This window comes from Triticum dicoccoides, chromosome 4A, assembly GCF_002162155.2.
Source record: "Triticum dicoccoides isolate Atlit2015 ecotype Zavitan chromosome 4A, WEW_v2.0, whole genome shotgun sequence".
Classification (NCBI taxonomy): Eukaryota; Viridiplantae; Streptophyta; class Magnoliopsida; order Poales; family Poaceae; genus Triticum; species Triticum dicoccoides.
In genome coordinates this window covers 721,594,483-721,613,273 of record NC_041386.1, presented here as the reverse complement: position 1 = coordinate 721,613,273, position 18,791 = coordinate 721,594,483, and the positions used below count along the sequence as shown (strand labels likewise).

The 18,791-nt window shown below is 43.6% G+C and overlaps 1 pseudogene; it reads left to right on the top strand.

The window, feature by feature from the left end:
* The first annotated feature begins 11,176 nt into the window (after window positions 1-11,176).
* Window positions 11,177-12,583, top strand: LOC119284251 (annotated as a pseudogene).
* Window positions 12,584-18,791: the final 6,208 nt, after the last annotated feature.

Here is an 18,791-nt window from a genome sequence, read left to right as displayed (position 1 = left end):
TACTCTGATGTGTACCCGATACATACCGGAACACTTCCGATGTCCGAATACTATCAACAATATATCAATCTTTACCTCTCAACCATTTCGAGACTCCTCGTCATGTCCGTGATCTCATCCGGGTCTCCGAACAACATTCAGTCACCCAATCACATAACTCATATACTACAAAATCGTCATCGAACGTTAAGTGTGCGGACCCTATGGGTTCGAGAACTATGTAGACATGACCGAGACACCTATCCGATCAATAACCAATAGCGGAACCAGGATGCTCATATTGGCTCCCACATATTCTACAAGGATCTTTATCAGTCAAACCGTTATGACAACACACATTATTCCCTTTGTCATCGGTATGTTACTTGCCCGAGATTCGATCGTCGGTATGTTCATACTTAGTTCAATCTCGTTACCAACAAGTCTCTTTACTCGTTTCGTAATGCATCATCCCGTAACTAACTCATTAGTCACATTGCTTACGAGGCTTCTTATGATGTGCTTTACCGAGAGGTCCCAGAGATACCTCTCCGACACTCGGAGTGACAAATCCTAATCTGGATCTATGCCAACCCAACAAACACCTTCGGAGATACCTGTAGAGCATCTTTATAATCACCCATTTACGTTGTGAAGTTTGATAGCACACAAGCCATTCCTCCGGTATCCGGTAGTTGCATAATCTCATAGTCGGTGGAATATGTGTTTGGCATGAAGAAAGCAGTAGTAATAAAAGTGAACGATCATTATGCTAAGCTAACGGATGTGACCCTGTTCATCAAATGACAACACATGTCCATGGCTAGAAAATTTAACCATCTTTGATTAACGAGCTAGTCAAGTAGAGGCATACTAGGGACACGGTGTTTTGTCAACGTATCCACACATGTATCAAGTTTCCGATTAATACAATTCTAGCATGAATCATAACAATTTATCATGATATAAGGAAAATAAAATAAAAACTTCGTTATTGCCTCTAGAGCATATTTCCTCTAGTCTCCCACTTGCACTATAGTCAATAATCTAGATTACATTGGAATGATTCTAACACCCATGGAGTCTTGGTGCTGGTCATGTTTTGCTCGTGGAAGAGGCTTAGTCAACGGGTCTGCTATTTTCAGATCCGTATGTATTTTGCAAATCTCTATGTCTCACACCTTGACTAGGTCATGGATGGAGTTGAAGCGTCTCTTGATATGTTTGGTCTTTTTGTGAAATCTGGATTCCTTCGCCAAGGCAATTGCTCCAATATTGTCACAAAAGATTTTCATTGGACCCGATGCACTAGGTATTACACCTAGATCAGATATGAACTCCTTCATCTAGACTCCTTCATTTGCTACTTCCGAAGTAGCTATGTACTCAGCTTCACACGTAGATCCCGCCACGACGCTCTGCTTGGAACTGCACCAACTGACAGCTCCACCATTCAACATAAATACGTATCCAGTTTGTGACTTAGAGTAATCCAGATCAGTTTCAAAGCTAGCATCAACGTAACCATTTACGGCGAGCTCCTTTCACCTCCATAAACGAGAAACATATCCTTAGTACTTTTCAGGTACTTCAGAATGTTCTTGACCGCTATCCAGTGATCCACTCCTGGATTACTTTGGTTCCTCCCTGCTAAACTTATAGCAAGGCACACATCAGTTCTGGTACACAGCATAGCATACATGATAGAACCTATGGCTGAGGCATAGGGAATAACTTTCATTGTCTCTCTATCTTCTGCAGTGGTCGGGCTTTTAGTCTGACTCAATTTCACACCTTGTAACACATGCAAGAACCCTTTCTTTGACTGATCCATTTTGAATTTCTTCAAAACTTTGTCATGGTATGTGCTTTGTGGAAGTCCTATTAAGCGTCTTGATTTATCTCTATAGATCTTGAGGCCCAATATATAAGTAGCTTCTCCGAGGTCTTTCATTGAATTTTTTATTCAAGTATCCTTTTATGCTATCCAGAAATTCTATATCATTTCGAATCAACAATATGTCATTCACATATAATATTAGAAATGCTACAGAGCTCCCACTCACTTTCTTGTAAAATACATGCTTGTCCAAAAGTTTGTATAAAACCATATGCTTTAATCACCACATCAAAGCGTATATTCCAACTTCAAGATGCTTGCACCAGTCCATAGATGGATCGCTGGAGCTTTCACACTTTGTTAGCACTTTAGGATCAACAAAACCTTCTGGTTGCATCATATACAACTCTTTTTTAAGTAATCCATTAAGGCATGAAGTTTTGACATCCATTTGCCATATTTCATAATCATAAAATGCGGCAATTGCTAACATGATTCGGACAGACTTAAGCATCGCTACGGGTGGGAAAGTCTCATCGTAGTCAACTCCTTGAACTTGTCAAAAACCTTTTGCTACAAGTCAATCTTTATAGATAGAACATTACCATTTGTGCCAGTCTTCTTCTTGAAGATCCATTTATTCTCTATGGGTCGCCGATCATCGGGCAAATCCACCAAAGTCCACACTCTGTTCTCATACATGGATCCTATCTCATATCTTATGGCCTGAAGCCATTTATCAGAATCTGGGCTCATCATAGCTTCTTCATAGTTCGTAGGTTCGTCATGGTCAAGTAACATGACTTCCATAACAGGATTGTCGTACCACTCTGGTGCGGATCGTGCTCTGATTGACCTACGAGGTTCAGTAGTAACTGGATCTGAAGTTTCATGATCATTATCATTAGCTTCCTCTCTAGTTGGTGTAGGCATCACGGGAACGATTTTTTGGATGAGTTACTTTCCAAATTGAAAGAAGGTACACTTAACTCATCAAGTTCTACTTTCCTCGCACACACTTCTTTCGAGAGAAACTCCTTATCTAGAAATGTTCCATTCTTGGTAAAAATATCTTGCCTTCGGATCTGTGATAGAGGTGTACCCAATTGTTTACTTTGGGTATCCTACGAAGACGCACTTCTCCTATTTGGGTTCGAGCTTATCAAGCTGAAGCCTTTTGACATAAGCATCACATCCTCAAACTTTAAGAAACGACAGCTTAGGTTTATTGCCAAACCACAGTTCATACGATGTCGTCTCAATGGATTTTGACCGTGCGCTGTTTAACGTGAATACAACTGTCTCTAATGCATAACCCCAAAACGATAGTGGTAAATTTGTAAGAGACATTATAGATCGCACCATGTCCAATAAAGTACGGTTACGATGTTTGGACACACCATTACGCTGTGGTGTTCCAGGTGGCATGAGTTGTGAAACTATTCCACATTGTTTTAACTGAAGGCCAAACTCATAACTCAAATATTCACCTCCGCGATCAGATCATAGAAACTTTATTTTCTTGTTAGGATGATTCTCCACTTCACTCTGAAATTCTTTGAACTTTTCAAATGTTTCAGACTTATGTTTCATTATGTAGATATACCCATGTGTGCTCAAATCATGTGTGAAGGTCAGAAAATAAGGATACCCACCACGAGTCTGAACACTCATTGGACCGCATACATCGGTATGTATTATTTCCAATAAGTCATTGGCTCGTTCCATTGTTCCGGAGAAAGGAGTTTTAGTCATGTTACCCATGAGGCATGGTTCGCAAGTATCAAATGATTCATATCAAGTGATTCCAAAAGTCCATCTGCAGGAAGTTTCTTCATTCGCTTTACATCGATATGACCTAAACGGCAGTGCCACAAATATATTGCACTATCATTATCAACTTTGCATCTTTTGGCATCAATATTATGAATATGTGTATCACCACAATCTAGATTCGACAGAAATAGACCACTCTTCAAGGGTGCATGACCATAAAAGATATTGCTCATATAAATAGAACAACCATTATTCTCTGATTTAAATAAATAACCGTCTCGCACTAAACAAGATCCAGATATAATGTTCTTGCTCAACGCTTGGACCAAATTACAATTATTTAGGTGTAAAACTAATCCCGAAGGTAGACACTACAAAAAAATACACTACCGTGATGATACGTGTTTGTCATAGTAGGTCACGTTTTCTATCATGCATGTACATCCATGACAATTTTATGACAAAATTAAGATAGTCATACATGTGTTTTCGTAGAAGTGTTCCATGACATTACTAAAATTATCATCAAGGAAGTATCTACTTCTTAGCGCCATGGAAGTGCTTTCGTCAAGGGTGACTGACACGTGGCATCCACCGTAATGTGTCACCGTTAAGCTATAGGGTCCGGTTTTGGATCCGATAACCCGCTAACAGCCATGACCAATGGGGATTTTCCACGTGTAACATTCTCATTTGCCAGAGGAACCATGTGTCGGCTCACAGTTGGGACAGATGTCATCCACTCATTGGACCGAAGGCGCCTATGATACATCAACACGTGGCACGGCCAAATAGAGGCCCATTCCGGTGAAAAGGTGGGCCCATTTGTCTTGGTCAAAAGGCAGCGGGTCGGCCCACGGAAAGCCTGTTAACGACATGTTCGCATATAACCAATTTACAGCCCCTAACTCCCGGCCCGTTACGGCCTACCGGAATTTGGCCCAGTAGCATCATCTGGGCCGTCCAATATGATTCCATCTCATTGTAAGTTCTGGCCCCTGTATGGCCCATGACTTCTTTCAGCCCATAGGAGGCCCTTTGTAACTCTGGGTCCATTAAAGGCCCGAGATGAAACTGGCCCATTATGAACAATGTATCGCTTTATACCCATTAACAACCCATTATTCCGTCGGTCGTTTCCAGCCCGTGTTAACTTTCGGCCTTCTAAGGGCCCATTTATTCTTGGGCTCATTTCCAGAATTTGATTACCTATGGCCCGTTACTGGCATGTTCCACTTGTGGGCCAAATTTAGCCCATGGTTACAGTCGGCTTGTTTTTGGCCCGTTAACCCGTTGGGCTATTTTCATAGCGTCATCAAATACGGCCTATTAACGGCATGTTATGATCGGGCCATAAAACGTATGATTTCCACTCTAGCCCGTTTACGACCCACTTTGTGGACCGTTATTGGTCCATGAATAGTACAACCCATGTTTGGAGAAACGATTATACGACCCATACAAGGCCCATAGATTAGACGGCCCGTAGAAGGCCCATGGATCCTACGGCCTGTAGAAGGCCCATTGATTCTATGGCCCGTAGAAGGCCCATGGATCCTACGGCCCGTAGAAGGCCCATGATCCTACGACCCGTAGAGGGCCATGGTCACTACAAAAGGTAGCAGGACCATGGTTACAACAGTCTGTGTGTTGCCATGGTTATTATGGCCTAGTTATAAAAATATGTTATTGTGGCCACTAGAAAAACACAGAAAAAGAACTGCAGTGACTACAAGAAAACAACTAAACAAGACAATAAGGAAATAAATAAGCAAACAACTAATGCTAGGCTATTACGGCTATTACACATATTACATCTACTGGGCATTAAAGTTCGCCACCAGTGCAAATATAGGGAACAAAGCAGCATATTACATACACTCGCCGTCTAAATTGGCCAGCAGTGCAAATAAACACGACAACAAAACAAGTCTATAACTGAAACAACTTCAGAAGAGCTCAAGAAACGATATCCTGGGTATCCACCATGCTGGCAATAAGCTTAGCAAGCTTATTAGCTTTGTCCTGTTTGGCGCTAAAATCCTCCAACGCTTGTTGTTGCACCAGAAAGTATGCACTAAATGCTCCAGGGACTTCCGCAGTCCTTCGACTTCTTGTCGAAGCACAGCTGATCGATGTCTTTCAGCTTGTAGTTGAGACTCGGGAAACCAAACATATTCAGACAGTGAGTTTGAATAGCTTGTGGCAGCGGTAGTGGCCAGTAACTCGAACACTAAACCAAGACAGGAATTTGGGGTTGTCTCACTGTCTTCAAGATAGTTTTTCTTAGCTATTTTATTAGCTTTGTTGGAGACCAACAAGGATGTCTGACTATCCTCAACCTTATCTGCATTACTTCCTTTACCATTGCTTAATAAGGCATTCTTCCCCAATATTCTGTCAGCATTCTAAAAGAAGAAACAAGCAGACACATAACAGGTTTAGCATATACTAGTATATGAAACTCATTTCGGTGAACCAGTTCATTAGTAAGGTGGACAGGATTAAACTACCAAGTCTTTTATTGCGAAGTAGTACCTATAAAAGCATCAAACAAACATATATCTATGTCCTATGGTCACTGCATCGTCTTGCCAAAGCAAAATAGAGACATGGTTCAAATCATATCAGTTCAAGACAAAGAAACACTGAAGGAATACAAAGCGTGTGAAACTACACGGCACAACAAGATTTCAGGTGGGTACCATGGGTCTACATGTACAACAACACTATTGGCTCTGTTGTGATGCTAGTAATGTGCATGATATGAGAAGTCAATTGTATACACAATTGAAATTGAAATCAACAAAGCTATTTATAAGAGCAAACCTGTTAAAGAAACATGCGTAAACATACCTGTTGTGCCATTGGAGTTTGGATTGGATCCTTCAATTTAAAAATAAGTTTGTACGAGTAAATACAGTGATACAAGAGCAAAGCAGTATGCATGGTAGCAATGGAATCTTAAATGAGAAGAGTTGTTCTTCAGGTTTAAGCAATTGTTCTACATGAACAGAGTATAGTAAGACGCAGACATATAGTACCTAAAAATAAAAAATGAGCTCATAGACCTTACCACATTCTTAGTTCGAGACCAGTACAGAACACGGCGTTCCTAGGCATCGTCCAATAAATGTGTCTCAGGAGAACGTAAGGGAATTTAATGAGTTTATTTGCCATTGAAGTACGTTTTCTTCAGGTAATTCCGATACTGCCACCAAGCATTCTTAAGGATAGCAGAGGTATTAGCACAGGTTACCTCATCCTGAGTTTCCCACAAGTAGAAAAAGCCCCATTCGTCCCGGTTCGTGAGGCCCATTTGTCCCGGTTGCCGAATCGGGACTGAAGGGTCGGTACTAAAGCCCTATGCCTTTAGTCCCGGTTCTCCCAGGAACCGGGACAAATGGGGCTCCACGTGGCCGCTGCCGCTTGCCCAGGCACGACGACCTTTTGTCCCGGTTGGTGCCACAAACCGGGACCAAAAGGCTTCCACGCGTCAGCAGTTCAGGGGCTGGGGTTTTTGTTTTTTTTTATGAAAGAGGGGGGGGTGGGTTTGGTGGTTTTGCGGATTTTGTAGGGTTAATTTATGGGTTTCATATATTGTGTTAGCTAGCTAATAGAGAGAAGTGTCCTCTCTTATCTCCGTGCTTGGTCGACGCTACGTACTATACATATAGAGAGGACTCTACACGCTATCTAGCTAGCTAGTAAGCAAATGAAGGAAACCATTAAGTACGGAAGATCATCATGAACATATACAGAGAAAAGTAATATCGACTTCTCCTTCTCCGAGAGATTGGTCGAACAACAAGTTTACGTATATCTACCCGACGCTACTAGCTACATATATACAATATAAGATCTATTACAATCCTTAAAGCCTGAAGTCAAGTGCGACATGGTACTCTCCGGCTTTGTTGATGACGTGGTCAAGAAAGAATCCCGCCAATTCCTCTTGAATTGCTTTTATGCGATCATGTGGTAGGAGCTCATCCCGCAGCTACCAGATCTAAATCGAAGAAGAGGGTCAATGCATGTGTATGAATGAAACTCAACACAAATGATGGTAATAAAATACAATTGTGAATATTTTTGCTTACGCACTTGATATTGTTTTTCAGTGTAGCCCTGCTTATTCTTTGCCGTCTCGTTGTAGATGAACTCGCAAACGTAGTATCAACAGTAATTATTTCCTTGTTCCTGCCACAAGCACTTTACAAGAAATAGAGTTCAATCAAACTAATAAGCAAGCATGCTAAATTCTATTGATGAAACTAGCTACAATCAATAGGATATGCGCAGAACTAGGTAGTACTACTTACTTTCGGTTGTTTAAATGTCAGCTCGGTCGGCAGTCGCGGAGAAATTGCGGTGAACTTTTTCCAAACTCGGGCAGACAAAGAAAATAATTAGTTGATATCAGGAAATGAACAAAGTTGCCGATATGGTGCGATAATGATGGATTGAACTTACTTCTGGAGCATTCGAGTCATGTTCGCATAGTCCTCGGGATCTTTTCATCTCGAGTCTAAGACGGTTACTTCTCCCTTCTCAAGCTTAATCACTAGGAGAATAAAGTGGAAGCTGCGCACGCATGCACAACTCATCAGTTACATGACTATAACCTCAAGTAATAAGGGAAACCGAATATGCACAAGACAGTAACACTCACCTGAAGTTGTAAGGAAAGAGTATTTTATCTTTCGTTTGATTTTTGAGCAACGTTCTGAGCAAGTTGTCCTCGATCTTTTTGGCTTTTTTTTTGACCGTGTATTCATGTATGTCATTTGGGTTAATGAACCCAATGTCATAGATTTGTGCTTTTCTGCATTCAACGATCTTCACTCTGCATAATATAGTGAGGATAATTATATATATATATATATGCAATGAAAGAGTTGAGCTATATATATGGAGACTTAATTACAGAAAGTAGCACTTACAGACAGTAGCAAGCCACAAGTTATTTGCCGAAGGCCTTTTGATTGTAGAACTGGAAAAACTCGTCAAAATCAATAGTTAACAATTCTTGGCCAATGAAGTCGTGGCCCTCTTAAATCAGCATCGCCAAAGCATCCTTTCCAGACTCTCTGCAGATTTCATGTACCAGTCATGGAAGCTTCGCATCATCGTTGTTAGAGAAAGAGTATCTTTGACGAGAGGCTTCCCGTAATGGTATTTGAATTCCTCCACCTCCATTGTTTCAAACTTAAAATCATCGGGCAGGTAATTTTCAATAGTGAAACCGGGCAGTAGCGGCTGATTTGCGACGATATCACTACACACCTTGAGCAGGGGGAATGATTGGTTCTTCTGTTCTCCGAGCTGGGGAATTTTCTTCCCACTTCTTCATTCTTTTAACCTTTTATCAGTTGAAGTAGTTCCCGATTGGCGCTTCTTGCACTGTCTTTTTAAGACAGCGGAGATGGTTGTTATCCGGCGAACGCGGTGGTGCTTGCTTTAGGGCATTGACAGTGCGCTTCGCTTTCACCGGATCTATCTTCTCATCCGGAGGTGGATGTTTCTCAGCTCTTTTCGCTTCAAAGAAGTCCTTCACTTGGGTTTGAACGATGTGCTCGCTTTCCTCCACGGTAATATCGTATGGTAACTTGTCTAGAGTTTTGAGAGACGATGGACCGTATATGTATTGCCTCCCACCTCTGGCTGTACTGCTAGACACTGGGGCAGCCGGAGAGGCTGCGGCTATCTTCTTTCGTTGCTTAAGAGGCGGAGAAGCCGGAGGCGGACTGCTATGACGCGCCAGAGCAACCGGAGCGGCGTTGTCTGTGTTTCGCCGTTGCTTAAGAGGCGGCGAAGGGGGAGGCGGGCTGCTCGGACGCGCCGGAGAAGGCGGAGAAGGAGGCAGAGTACTGCCGCCCGCATGCGCCGGAGCAGGAGGCGGAGTGCCCTGATCACTCGCCGGAGGAGGAGGAGGAGGCGGAGGAGGCGGAGTGCCCAGCTGACTCACAGGAGGCGTGAAGTTGAGAAGCTTCATGTGCTCCTTCCGCCATAGACACAAAGTCTTCATAGCAAGACCCAGTTGAGTCTCCCCATCACCTGTAGGGTGCTCAAGCTGGAGCTCCTCAAATCCCTCTGTTATTTTGTCCACCATCACAACAGCATAGCCTTGTGGAATCGGACGGCAGTGAAAAGTTGCTCCGGGGAAAGGTGGGAACACAGAGCCGACAGCCGCCTTGACTTTAAGCTGAAGCCGTTGCGTCATAAGGTGGCACTGGTGTGAATCCGTGATAAAATCCACGGGGTAGCTAGGACCCGTCAAGTCAGGCTGCTGAACGAGCTCGGTGGAAGCCACGCCGCTTCTCCCTTGATGGTCTAGCACAAACTGAAAACAGAACAAATACATATATAGTATATATACATAGTATTTTTGCCAAATATTTTGTATGGTGGCCGCCAAACCTTGCCATATAGCTGGCACCGCCCCTGTTTATCATTTTTTAAGAAAAGTTTAGAAACTTAAAAAAAGTTCATCGATTCTGAGAAAAAGTTCATCATTTTTCAAGAAAACTTCGCAAACTTAAAAGGTTCATCAATGTTGAAATTTTTTATGAAAAAGTGAAAAAGTTCATCTTTTTGAAAAAGAGTTCATCAATTTTGAAACAAAATTCTTCAATATTGAAAAATAGTTCATCAATATTCAAAAAAATTCATTGATTAAGACAAAAGTAAATCCACTTTGAAAAATAGTTCACTGATTTTTAAAAAGTTCACAATTTTGAAGAAAAAATCAGTATCGTTAAATTCATCTTGGAATATATTTTCATATTATACTTATTTGGTATGATCGATGTTAATATTTTCTAATATAAATTTGGTCAAACTTAGCAGCTTAAATAATAACAGAAATCTAATACAGGGAGTAAAAAGGACCCGAGTGAGTACAATAACAATATAAATAATGAGCAAACTAAGGCCTAAAAGGTGGAACGTTAGGCCATAGCTTGGGATGCATTCACCTTGGGAGAACTACCTACTGCTTTATTTAGTGCACCCCCTTGAAAGCAGGTGCATGTCCAGCTGGTGCCCGTGCTCGCATAGTTTGTTTTGTTCAAGGAAGGGTGTGCTTGGTCGCATAAGTTTATTTTTGTTGTTTTCGAAGGCAGTGCCGGCGTAGGTTAGGCTGACACAGTAATACATAATAGTATAGCTTTGCTTTAGATCTCAGATCTGGACCTCAGCAACTCAACCGAGCTGCTGGTTCCGCATCAACCAACTACGACTACTGCTCTGCGGCATCGACCAGCACCATACATCCTAGTTCTTTCTGCAGGCTGGCCTTCACCTCAAGGTTAGTATTGCTCTCTCCAGCCCTGAGAACGCTCTACTTCTGCTTTGCCTAGGTACTTACGTACAGTACTGATCTACAATTGGTAGGAAAATGGGTTCACTTTCGATATGATTTGTGAAGCTCCATTGATTGTCTCTTCTTCCAGGTTAAGCAAATAACATGGAGCATGGTGCAGTGGCGCCTAGTCCTATGTCGTTCCATTTGTTAAAAGCTGTCACGGACGATTTCTCTGTGGACCGAAAACTTGTGCGGGTGCTTATGGAAGTGTTTACATGGTAAGATTCCAACACAGATTTCATGGTATACAGTTATACCTGGACCAGTACAATGCAGGTCACCACATATTTATGACCGGGACCATTTTTCCGTTAGGATCAAATATGCATTTTACATATATTTCTGCACACAGAAGATGAAACAGCGTTAGATATTAAACAGGGGGTGCATGATGATGGGGAAACTATTGCTGTCAAGATGCTTCATCACATGCCAGGACTTGATGATCAACAATTTGAGAAGGAGTATCTTAATCTTGCAAGTCTCCAGCACCACAATATTGTGAAGTTAGTTGGCTATTGCCACGAAACTCAGCGAGAATATGTACCTTACAATGGAAAGATGGTTCTTTGTGATAAGACAAACAGGGCGCTCTGTTTTGAGTACATGCAAAACGGAAGCCTAGACAATTTTCTTCAAGGTGGGAAGGTGCTCTATTAATTTGTACTCTCTCCGTGACATAATATAGCAGCGTTTTTGACACTACACTTGTGTAAGAAACGCTTTTATATTATGAGACGGAGGGACTAAATATGATATCAATGAATTTTTCTTCAGATTACACTGAGAACACTCTGTTTCCGTTGTTACTGCAGATGAATTTAGTGGACACAGTTGGGACACACGCTATGCGGTAATTAAAGGCATTTGTGATGGTTTGAAATACCTTCACGAGGAGCTACAGCCTCCTATTTACCATTTGGATTTGAAACCGGCCAACATATTGCTGGATGAGAATATGACAGCGAAAATTGCTGACTTTGGATTGTCAAAACTCTATGGAGATGGACTTACACAGATCACGACAAGCTCCGTAGGAACATTGTAAGCTGAATTCTTCAGATGTCAACAGAACTTTCCTGTTAACTTGGGATTCTGTATGTAGTAGACGTATCGAACCAAATAACATATATGACATGTGTTGCAGTGGTTACTTGCCGCCAGAATACATAGATCGCCAGTTGGTTTCAAATAAGTTGGACATATTTAGCCTGGGTGTAATAATCATAAAGATAATGACAGGACATAAGGGTTACTCTCAGATTGCTGATATGTCTGCCCGAGAATTCATTGACCATGTAAGATGAACTGTTTCCTCAAATCATGGAGTAGAAATAATTTAGCTTTTTTGCTGCATATATTACTTTGTGTTTTCCTAATGTATTGCCATCATTTATGGTCCAAACTTCTAGGTACATGCGAACTGGAGAAATAGGCTATAAGAAACATCAAGTGATGCACTGGAATCTTACGCTGAACAAGTGAAGACATGCATCCAAATAGCTTTGAGTTGTGTAGAGTCCGATTGATACAATAGACCCAGTATAGGAGATATTATCATTAAGCTGGATGAGACAGAGACTTTGACCCAGTTATCTCGTGCATTGGTAATCAATCCTGGCGGGTCGATATCAGGGGGGAAGGTGTGTCATCAGCTACTTTTTTACTTTGCTATGGTTTTCTTCATCTTTTTTTCTGAGCAACATCCCAAATTTTTCACACCAACATAAGCATAAACAATAGTGCTAATATAGCTTCGCTCATACAGCTTACAAAACTTAGGACTCCCACGAAGGTAGGATCGTGGGGTGGACTTAATATAGGTACCATGCACGACATAGATGACATACCTCAGCGTTTACGAAGTATGACGATCCGCTCTGGTGACTGCATCGATACGCTTTCCTTCTCTTACATCAATCAAGCCGGGAAGATCATCACGGCTGGTCCTTGGGGTGGTGGTGGAGGCAGGGGTCACCCAACGGTGAGGCTATATATAGTTTTTTCCCAATAATTTGCCTTTTACTCCATCCGTTGTTTAATGCAAGGCATATGATGACAATCCAAACAAACATTAAATTGATTATACTACAACATCTTTGTTGATGTGCCTAAGGTTATAATTAATCATATGAAAGTGCTTTGCAATAAGAACTCATTCAGGTCAGATTAATTTCACATCTATGACATCAATTGAGATTATAACTAAGCTCACTGTTAGTTCAATGGTTTAATTTAGATTGTCAAAATATGCCAACATGTTTTAACGGCTCAGAATATGTTCACGGAAGGAATCACCATAACTAACAATGGCATCACTTGCCAATATTGTGTGTAGATCGTGCTGGGCCCTTCAGAGTTTCTCAAAGAAGTGTCCGGAACTGTTTATCAGAACGAAGAAGTATGTTCACTAAAGTTTGTGACCAACGTCAGAACTTATGGGCCTTATGGAGGACGTACGCGTGTGCCTGGATATCCTTTCAGCGCTGAGGTGCCGGAGGGCAATAGTATCGTCGGCTTCTTTGTGCGTTCTAGCCATGTCATCAATTCTATTGGTATTTACATGATGTAGACAGATTTCGGGCAGACTATCACTTGTTCTCAACAACGTTAGAGACAGTTTCCAGAATAAAAAAAACATTATGCATGCTCTTCACACATGGACTCTTTCTCCTTGGCTGCCGTGTTATCATTTGTGTGACATATCTAAAGCTGCCTGTCCTTGTTAGCTGTGCACTTTACTAGTTTATCCGTCTGCATCACGTGATCAGCACCTCTGGCGCCAACTGGTGCTGACATCCCGTTCTGAGGTTGAATGCAATGGCAGTGGGGACTTTAGGAAAATGTCTCAGGGCATCTCCAACGAAACCGCAAATTTCCTCTCATCTCCGTGTTAGACTTAGTATTGTATACGAATAGGACTTTACATATTGTATATGACTTGTACCTGTATTGTCCTCTGCATATATATAAAAGAGCTACGCCGCACCCTTCAGTTGTGCGAGTCCCTCAACCCATCGTAACCCTAAACATTACATGGTATCAGACTAGATTGATACAGTGTCTTCCGCTGGCTCCTCCGGCGCCTCCACTGCTGGCGGAATCTTCTCCACCACCCTCGCCTCCCTGCTCTCTAGCCACGGCAATGCCATGGTGGTGAGCCCTGCCGCCGGTTCGTCTAGTACCAACAACACCCTCGGCTCCTTCATGGCCGGGGTTATGACTCCCGCTCCTCCTCCACGTTCTCCTGCGGCCGCCGCGGTGCAGCCTGCTTCCATCCGTCCGCCCGCGGTGGTTGATGTTCTGTCGCCTGCGCCGTTCCACTTTGCGCACCTCCTCACCATCAAGCTCTCGGCAGACAACTTCCTCTATTGGCGCGCACAAGTTCTTCCCCTTCTTCGCAGCCATAACCTTCTCGGCTACATTGATGGGTCGCTTCCATGCCCGCCATCAACTGTTGTCGCCACCACGGCGGATGGTGCGCAGCACATGGTGCCCAACCAAGCGTACTCCGTCTGGGTTCAGCAGGATCAGGCCATACTCTCGGCAATTCAGTCATCGCTAACCGAGGGGGTGGCCGGCATGATTCTCTTTGCGGCTACTTCTCAGGAAGCCTGGACAACACTCGAGGGCAGTTTTTCTTCTCAGTCCACGGTGCGATCCATGGCGCTTCGTCGGCAACTCCACGACATACAGAAACTCGATCTCTTGGCCACTGTCTACTTCAACAAAGTAAGGAATCTTGCTGACACATTAGCAGCCATTGGGAAACCTCTCTTGGATGAGGCACCGGTTTCATCCTTGGTGGACTTGATAGTGATTATGATTCTTTGGTCGAGGTCGTACAAGGTCGTGATACTCCGATGCCCCCACGGGATCTCTATGCTCGACTCCTTCAGACTGAACAGCGCATTGAGTCTCGCCGGTCGGTTGGAATTCATGGTGGATTCTCTTCGGCCAACGCCGTGACTCGTGGTGGTTCGAGGCCACCCTACCGTGGTGGTGGTGGTTCCTCTGGTGGCAAGGCCATCCTTCCATCACCACCACAACAGCAGACCTACAACAACAACAACAAACGTTCAGGAGGAAGCTCGTCATCTGCTGATAGTTCGTCTTGCCCAACTTGCGGCCGTCCCAATGGCGGGCGTCCCACATGCCAGCTTTCTGGCTTTCAGGGCCATGTTGCATCTCGTTGCCACAAACGTTTTAAGCGTGATTGTTTGGGCATTGGCAATGATGGACGCAACAATGAGCGCCAAGCTGCCATGGCTACTCATGGTCCTGTTGGTGTCCCTCAAGGCCATACTCCTTCATATCCCATCGATTCAAGCTGGTACATGGACACCGCAGCCACGGATCATCTGACGAATGAACTTGACAAGCTTCACTCCCGCGAGCCCTACCATGGTCCGGACAAGGTGCACACAGCCAATGGGTCAGGTATGCACATCGAACATATTGGTCAAACCTCTCTTTCCACTAGTACCTCTAGACAACTTCAACTTCGTGATGTTCTTCATGTTCCCACTGTTACACGCAATCTTCTGTCTGTTCCTAAACTTACTCATGACAATGATGTCTTTGTTGAATTTCACCCTTTTGATGTCTTTGTTAAGGATCGCGCAACAAGGGGCGTTCTTCTTAAAGGTCGTTAAGAACATGGTCTCTGTCCACTTGATGCACCTGCAGCTTCCAGAATCTTCAGCGCTGTTCGTGTCAATTCATCTCAATGGCATTCACGTCTCGGTCATCCAGCTTCTCCAATTGTGCGTCATGTCCTTCATCGTCATCAACTACCAGTTGTGTCCAGAAATAAAGATGTCTCTATTTGTGATGCTTGTCAACAAGGCAAAGTCACCAACTTCCATTTTCAGAGTCTACTCGTGTGGTTAAAAATCCTCTAGAAATTGTGTATTCAGATGTATGGGGCCCTGCTCAAACCTCCATTAGTGGTCATAATTACTATGTCAGTTTCATTGATGCTTACAGTCGCTTTACTTGACTTTACTTTCTTAAGCGCAAGGCAGATGCGTTCAATGTCTTTCTTCAATTTCAAACTCATGTTGAGCATCTTCTTAGTCATAAAATACTACATGTTCAATCTGACTGGGGAGGGGAATATTGCAACCTCAACACGTTCTTTGGAAAACTTGGGATCACACATCGTGTGTCTTGTCCTCATACACATTAGCAGAACGGCGCTGCTGAACGTAAGCATCGTCACGTGGTGAAAACTGGGTTAACTCTTTTGGCACATGCATCTGTACCATTTCGTTTCTGGACTGATGCTTTTTCTACAGCTTGTTTTTTCATCAATCACCTCCCTACACGAGTTCTAGGTATGAAAACTCCCATTGAATGTTTGCTGCAAGAAACACCTAATTATACTTTTTTCAAGGTGTTTGGTTGTGCCTGTTGGCCCCATCTTCGACCATATAATAATCGCAAACTTGAATTCCGTTCTAAAAAATGTGTCTTTCTCGGATATAGCTCTCTTCATAAAGGATACAAGTGTCTCCATGTTCCGACCAGTCGTGTTTATATTTCTCGTGATGTTGTCTTTGATGAGAATCACTATCCCTTCTCAAATCTCCCCAACTCACAAACTTCCTCCAAATATATTCCATCATCACCTGTTTCGTCTGACCAATTTGTAGATGCTGCGTATTCTCCTATTTTGCTTCCTCACCATGGTGCAGGTACGGGACGTGGTGTTCGCCTCGAACTTCTGGATGATGCAGAGGTTCCTAGTGCACCTAACGTCGATCACCAAGTCTTGCATGGCTCGGACGTTCATCGTGTGCAGCTAGAGGGGCGTCATGCAGTGGCAGCCCCGCACGAGCCGGCATCCACTGACTTGGAGTCAGCCGAGCCGACATCTCATGTGCATGGCTCTACCATCGAGCCAGCCCCTGAGTCAGCTGTGGCGCACACTCCCGAGGTGTCCTCGGCTCATGATGCGTCTGAACTAGAAACCTCAACGCCTTCCACGCCGTTACCAGTTCGCCATGCAGTGGCAGCCCAGGATGTCCCTGGATCACCATCGCCTGGGTTGGCATCTCCAGAATCTACGTCACCTGCTCCTATTCCATCTCCAACACCGCCACAAGCTCCGACTGCTCCTCGCCGTGTGCACACACGTAGTCAGAGTGGCATTTTTCAACCAAAACAACGGACGGATGGCACTGTTGCATGGCTAGCTGCTTGTATGGCACACGCGGTTTCTGATCCGAGTTCTGAACCTCGTCATTTTCAAGTGGCGATGAGCATACCTCACTCAAGAGCTGCCATGGAACAAGAATTTTTTGCACTGCAGAAAAATGAGACCTGGACACTCGTTCCTCCTGTCTCGGGGGTTAATGTGATTGACTCTAAATGGGTCTTTAAAGTCAAGAAGCATGCTGATGGGTCTGTTGAACGCTATAAAGCACGCCTGGTTGCCAAGGGATTTAAACAAAGGTATGGCCTTGATTACGAAGACATTTTAGTCCTGTCATCAAGCCTACCACCATTCGACTACTTCTCTCATTGGCAGTTACTCGGGGATGGTATCTCCGACAGTTGGATGTTCAGAATGCATTCCTTCATGGTGTCTTAGAGGAAGAAGTTTACATGCGACAGCCTCCTGGTTTTGTTGATCCTGGTCAACCTCATCATCTTTGCCGGCTGATCAAGGCGATTTATGGTCTCAAACAGGCTCCCCGTGCTTGGCATGCTCGTCTTGGTTCTGCTCTTCGTTCACATGGCTTTGTTCCATCTACTGCAGACACGTCCCTATTTCTTCTACAGCGCCCCGAGGTCACGATGTATCTTTTGGTTTATGTTGATGATATTATTCTCATCAGTTCATCATCTGCTGCGACTGATCGACTTATCCTTAGTCTTCGACATGACTTTGTTGTTAAGGATCTTGGGCCGCTTCACTATTTTTTGGGGCTGGAAGTTACACATACTGCTGCTGGTCTCTCGCTTACTTAGAAGAAATAATCCTTGGATCTTCTTCGGCGTGCTGGGATGCTGAAGTGTAAGCCTATTTCTACGCCCATGTCTGTGACGGAGAAGCTTTCTGCTGACATTGGTGTACTTCTTGTTGCCGATGACGCTACTAAGTATCGCAGTATAGTTGGTGGTCTACAGTACCTCACTATCACTCGACCAGACATTTCCTTTGCGGTTAATCGTGTCTGCCAGTATCTTCATGCACCTCGTGATACCCACTGGTCGGCAGTTAAATGCATTCTGCGTTACGTTCGTCTCACTGCCTCGTTTGGACTACATCTCCGGCCTGCTTCCTCTATGTTGTTGTCCGCCTTTTCTGATGCGGACTGGGCGGGAAGTCCAGATGATCAGCAATCCACAGGGGGATATGCTGTGTTTCTTGGTTCGAATTTGATCGCCTGGAATGCTCGGAAGCAAGCCACCGTTTCTCGAAGTAGTACGGAAGCAGAATACAAGGCTGTTGCAAATGCTACTGCTGAGCTCATTTGGGTACAATCTTTGCTGCGAGAATTGGGTATCTCTCAAGATATGCCTCCGGTTCTTTTGTGTGATAATATTGGAGCTACTTATCTCTCATCTAATCCTGTCTTCCACGCTAGGACAAAGCATATCAAAGTTGACTTTCACTTCGTGAGGGAACGTGTGGAACAAAAGCTATTACAGATCAAGTTCATCTCATCTAAGGATCAACTTGCGGATGTCTTTACCAAGCCACTGCCACTTCCATTGTTCGAAGTCTGTAGGCGCAATCTCAACCTTCCTGACACCGGTTAAGATTGTGGGAGGGTGTTAGACTTAGTATTGTATACGAATAGGACTTTACATATTGTA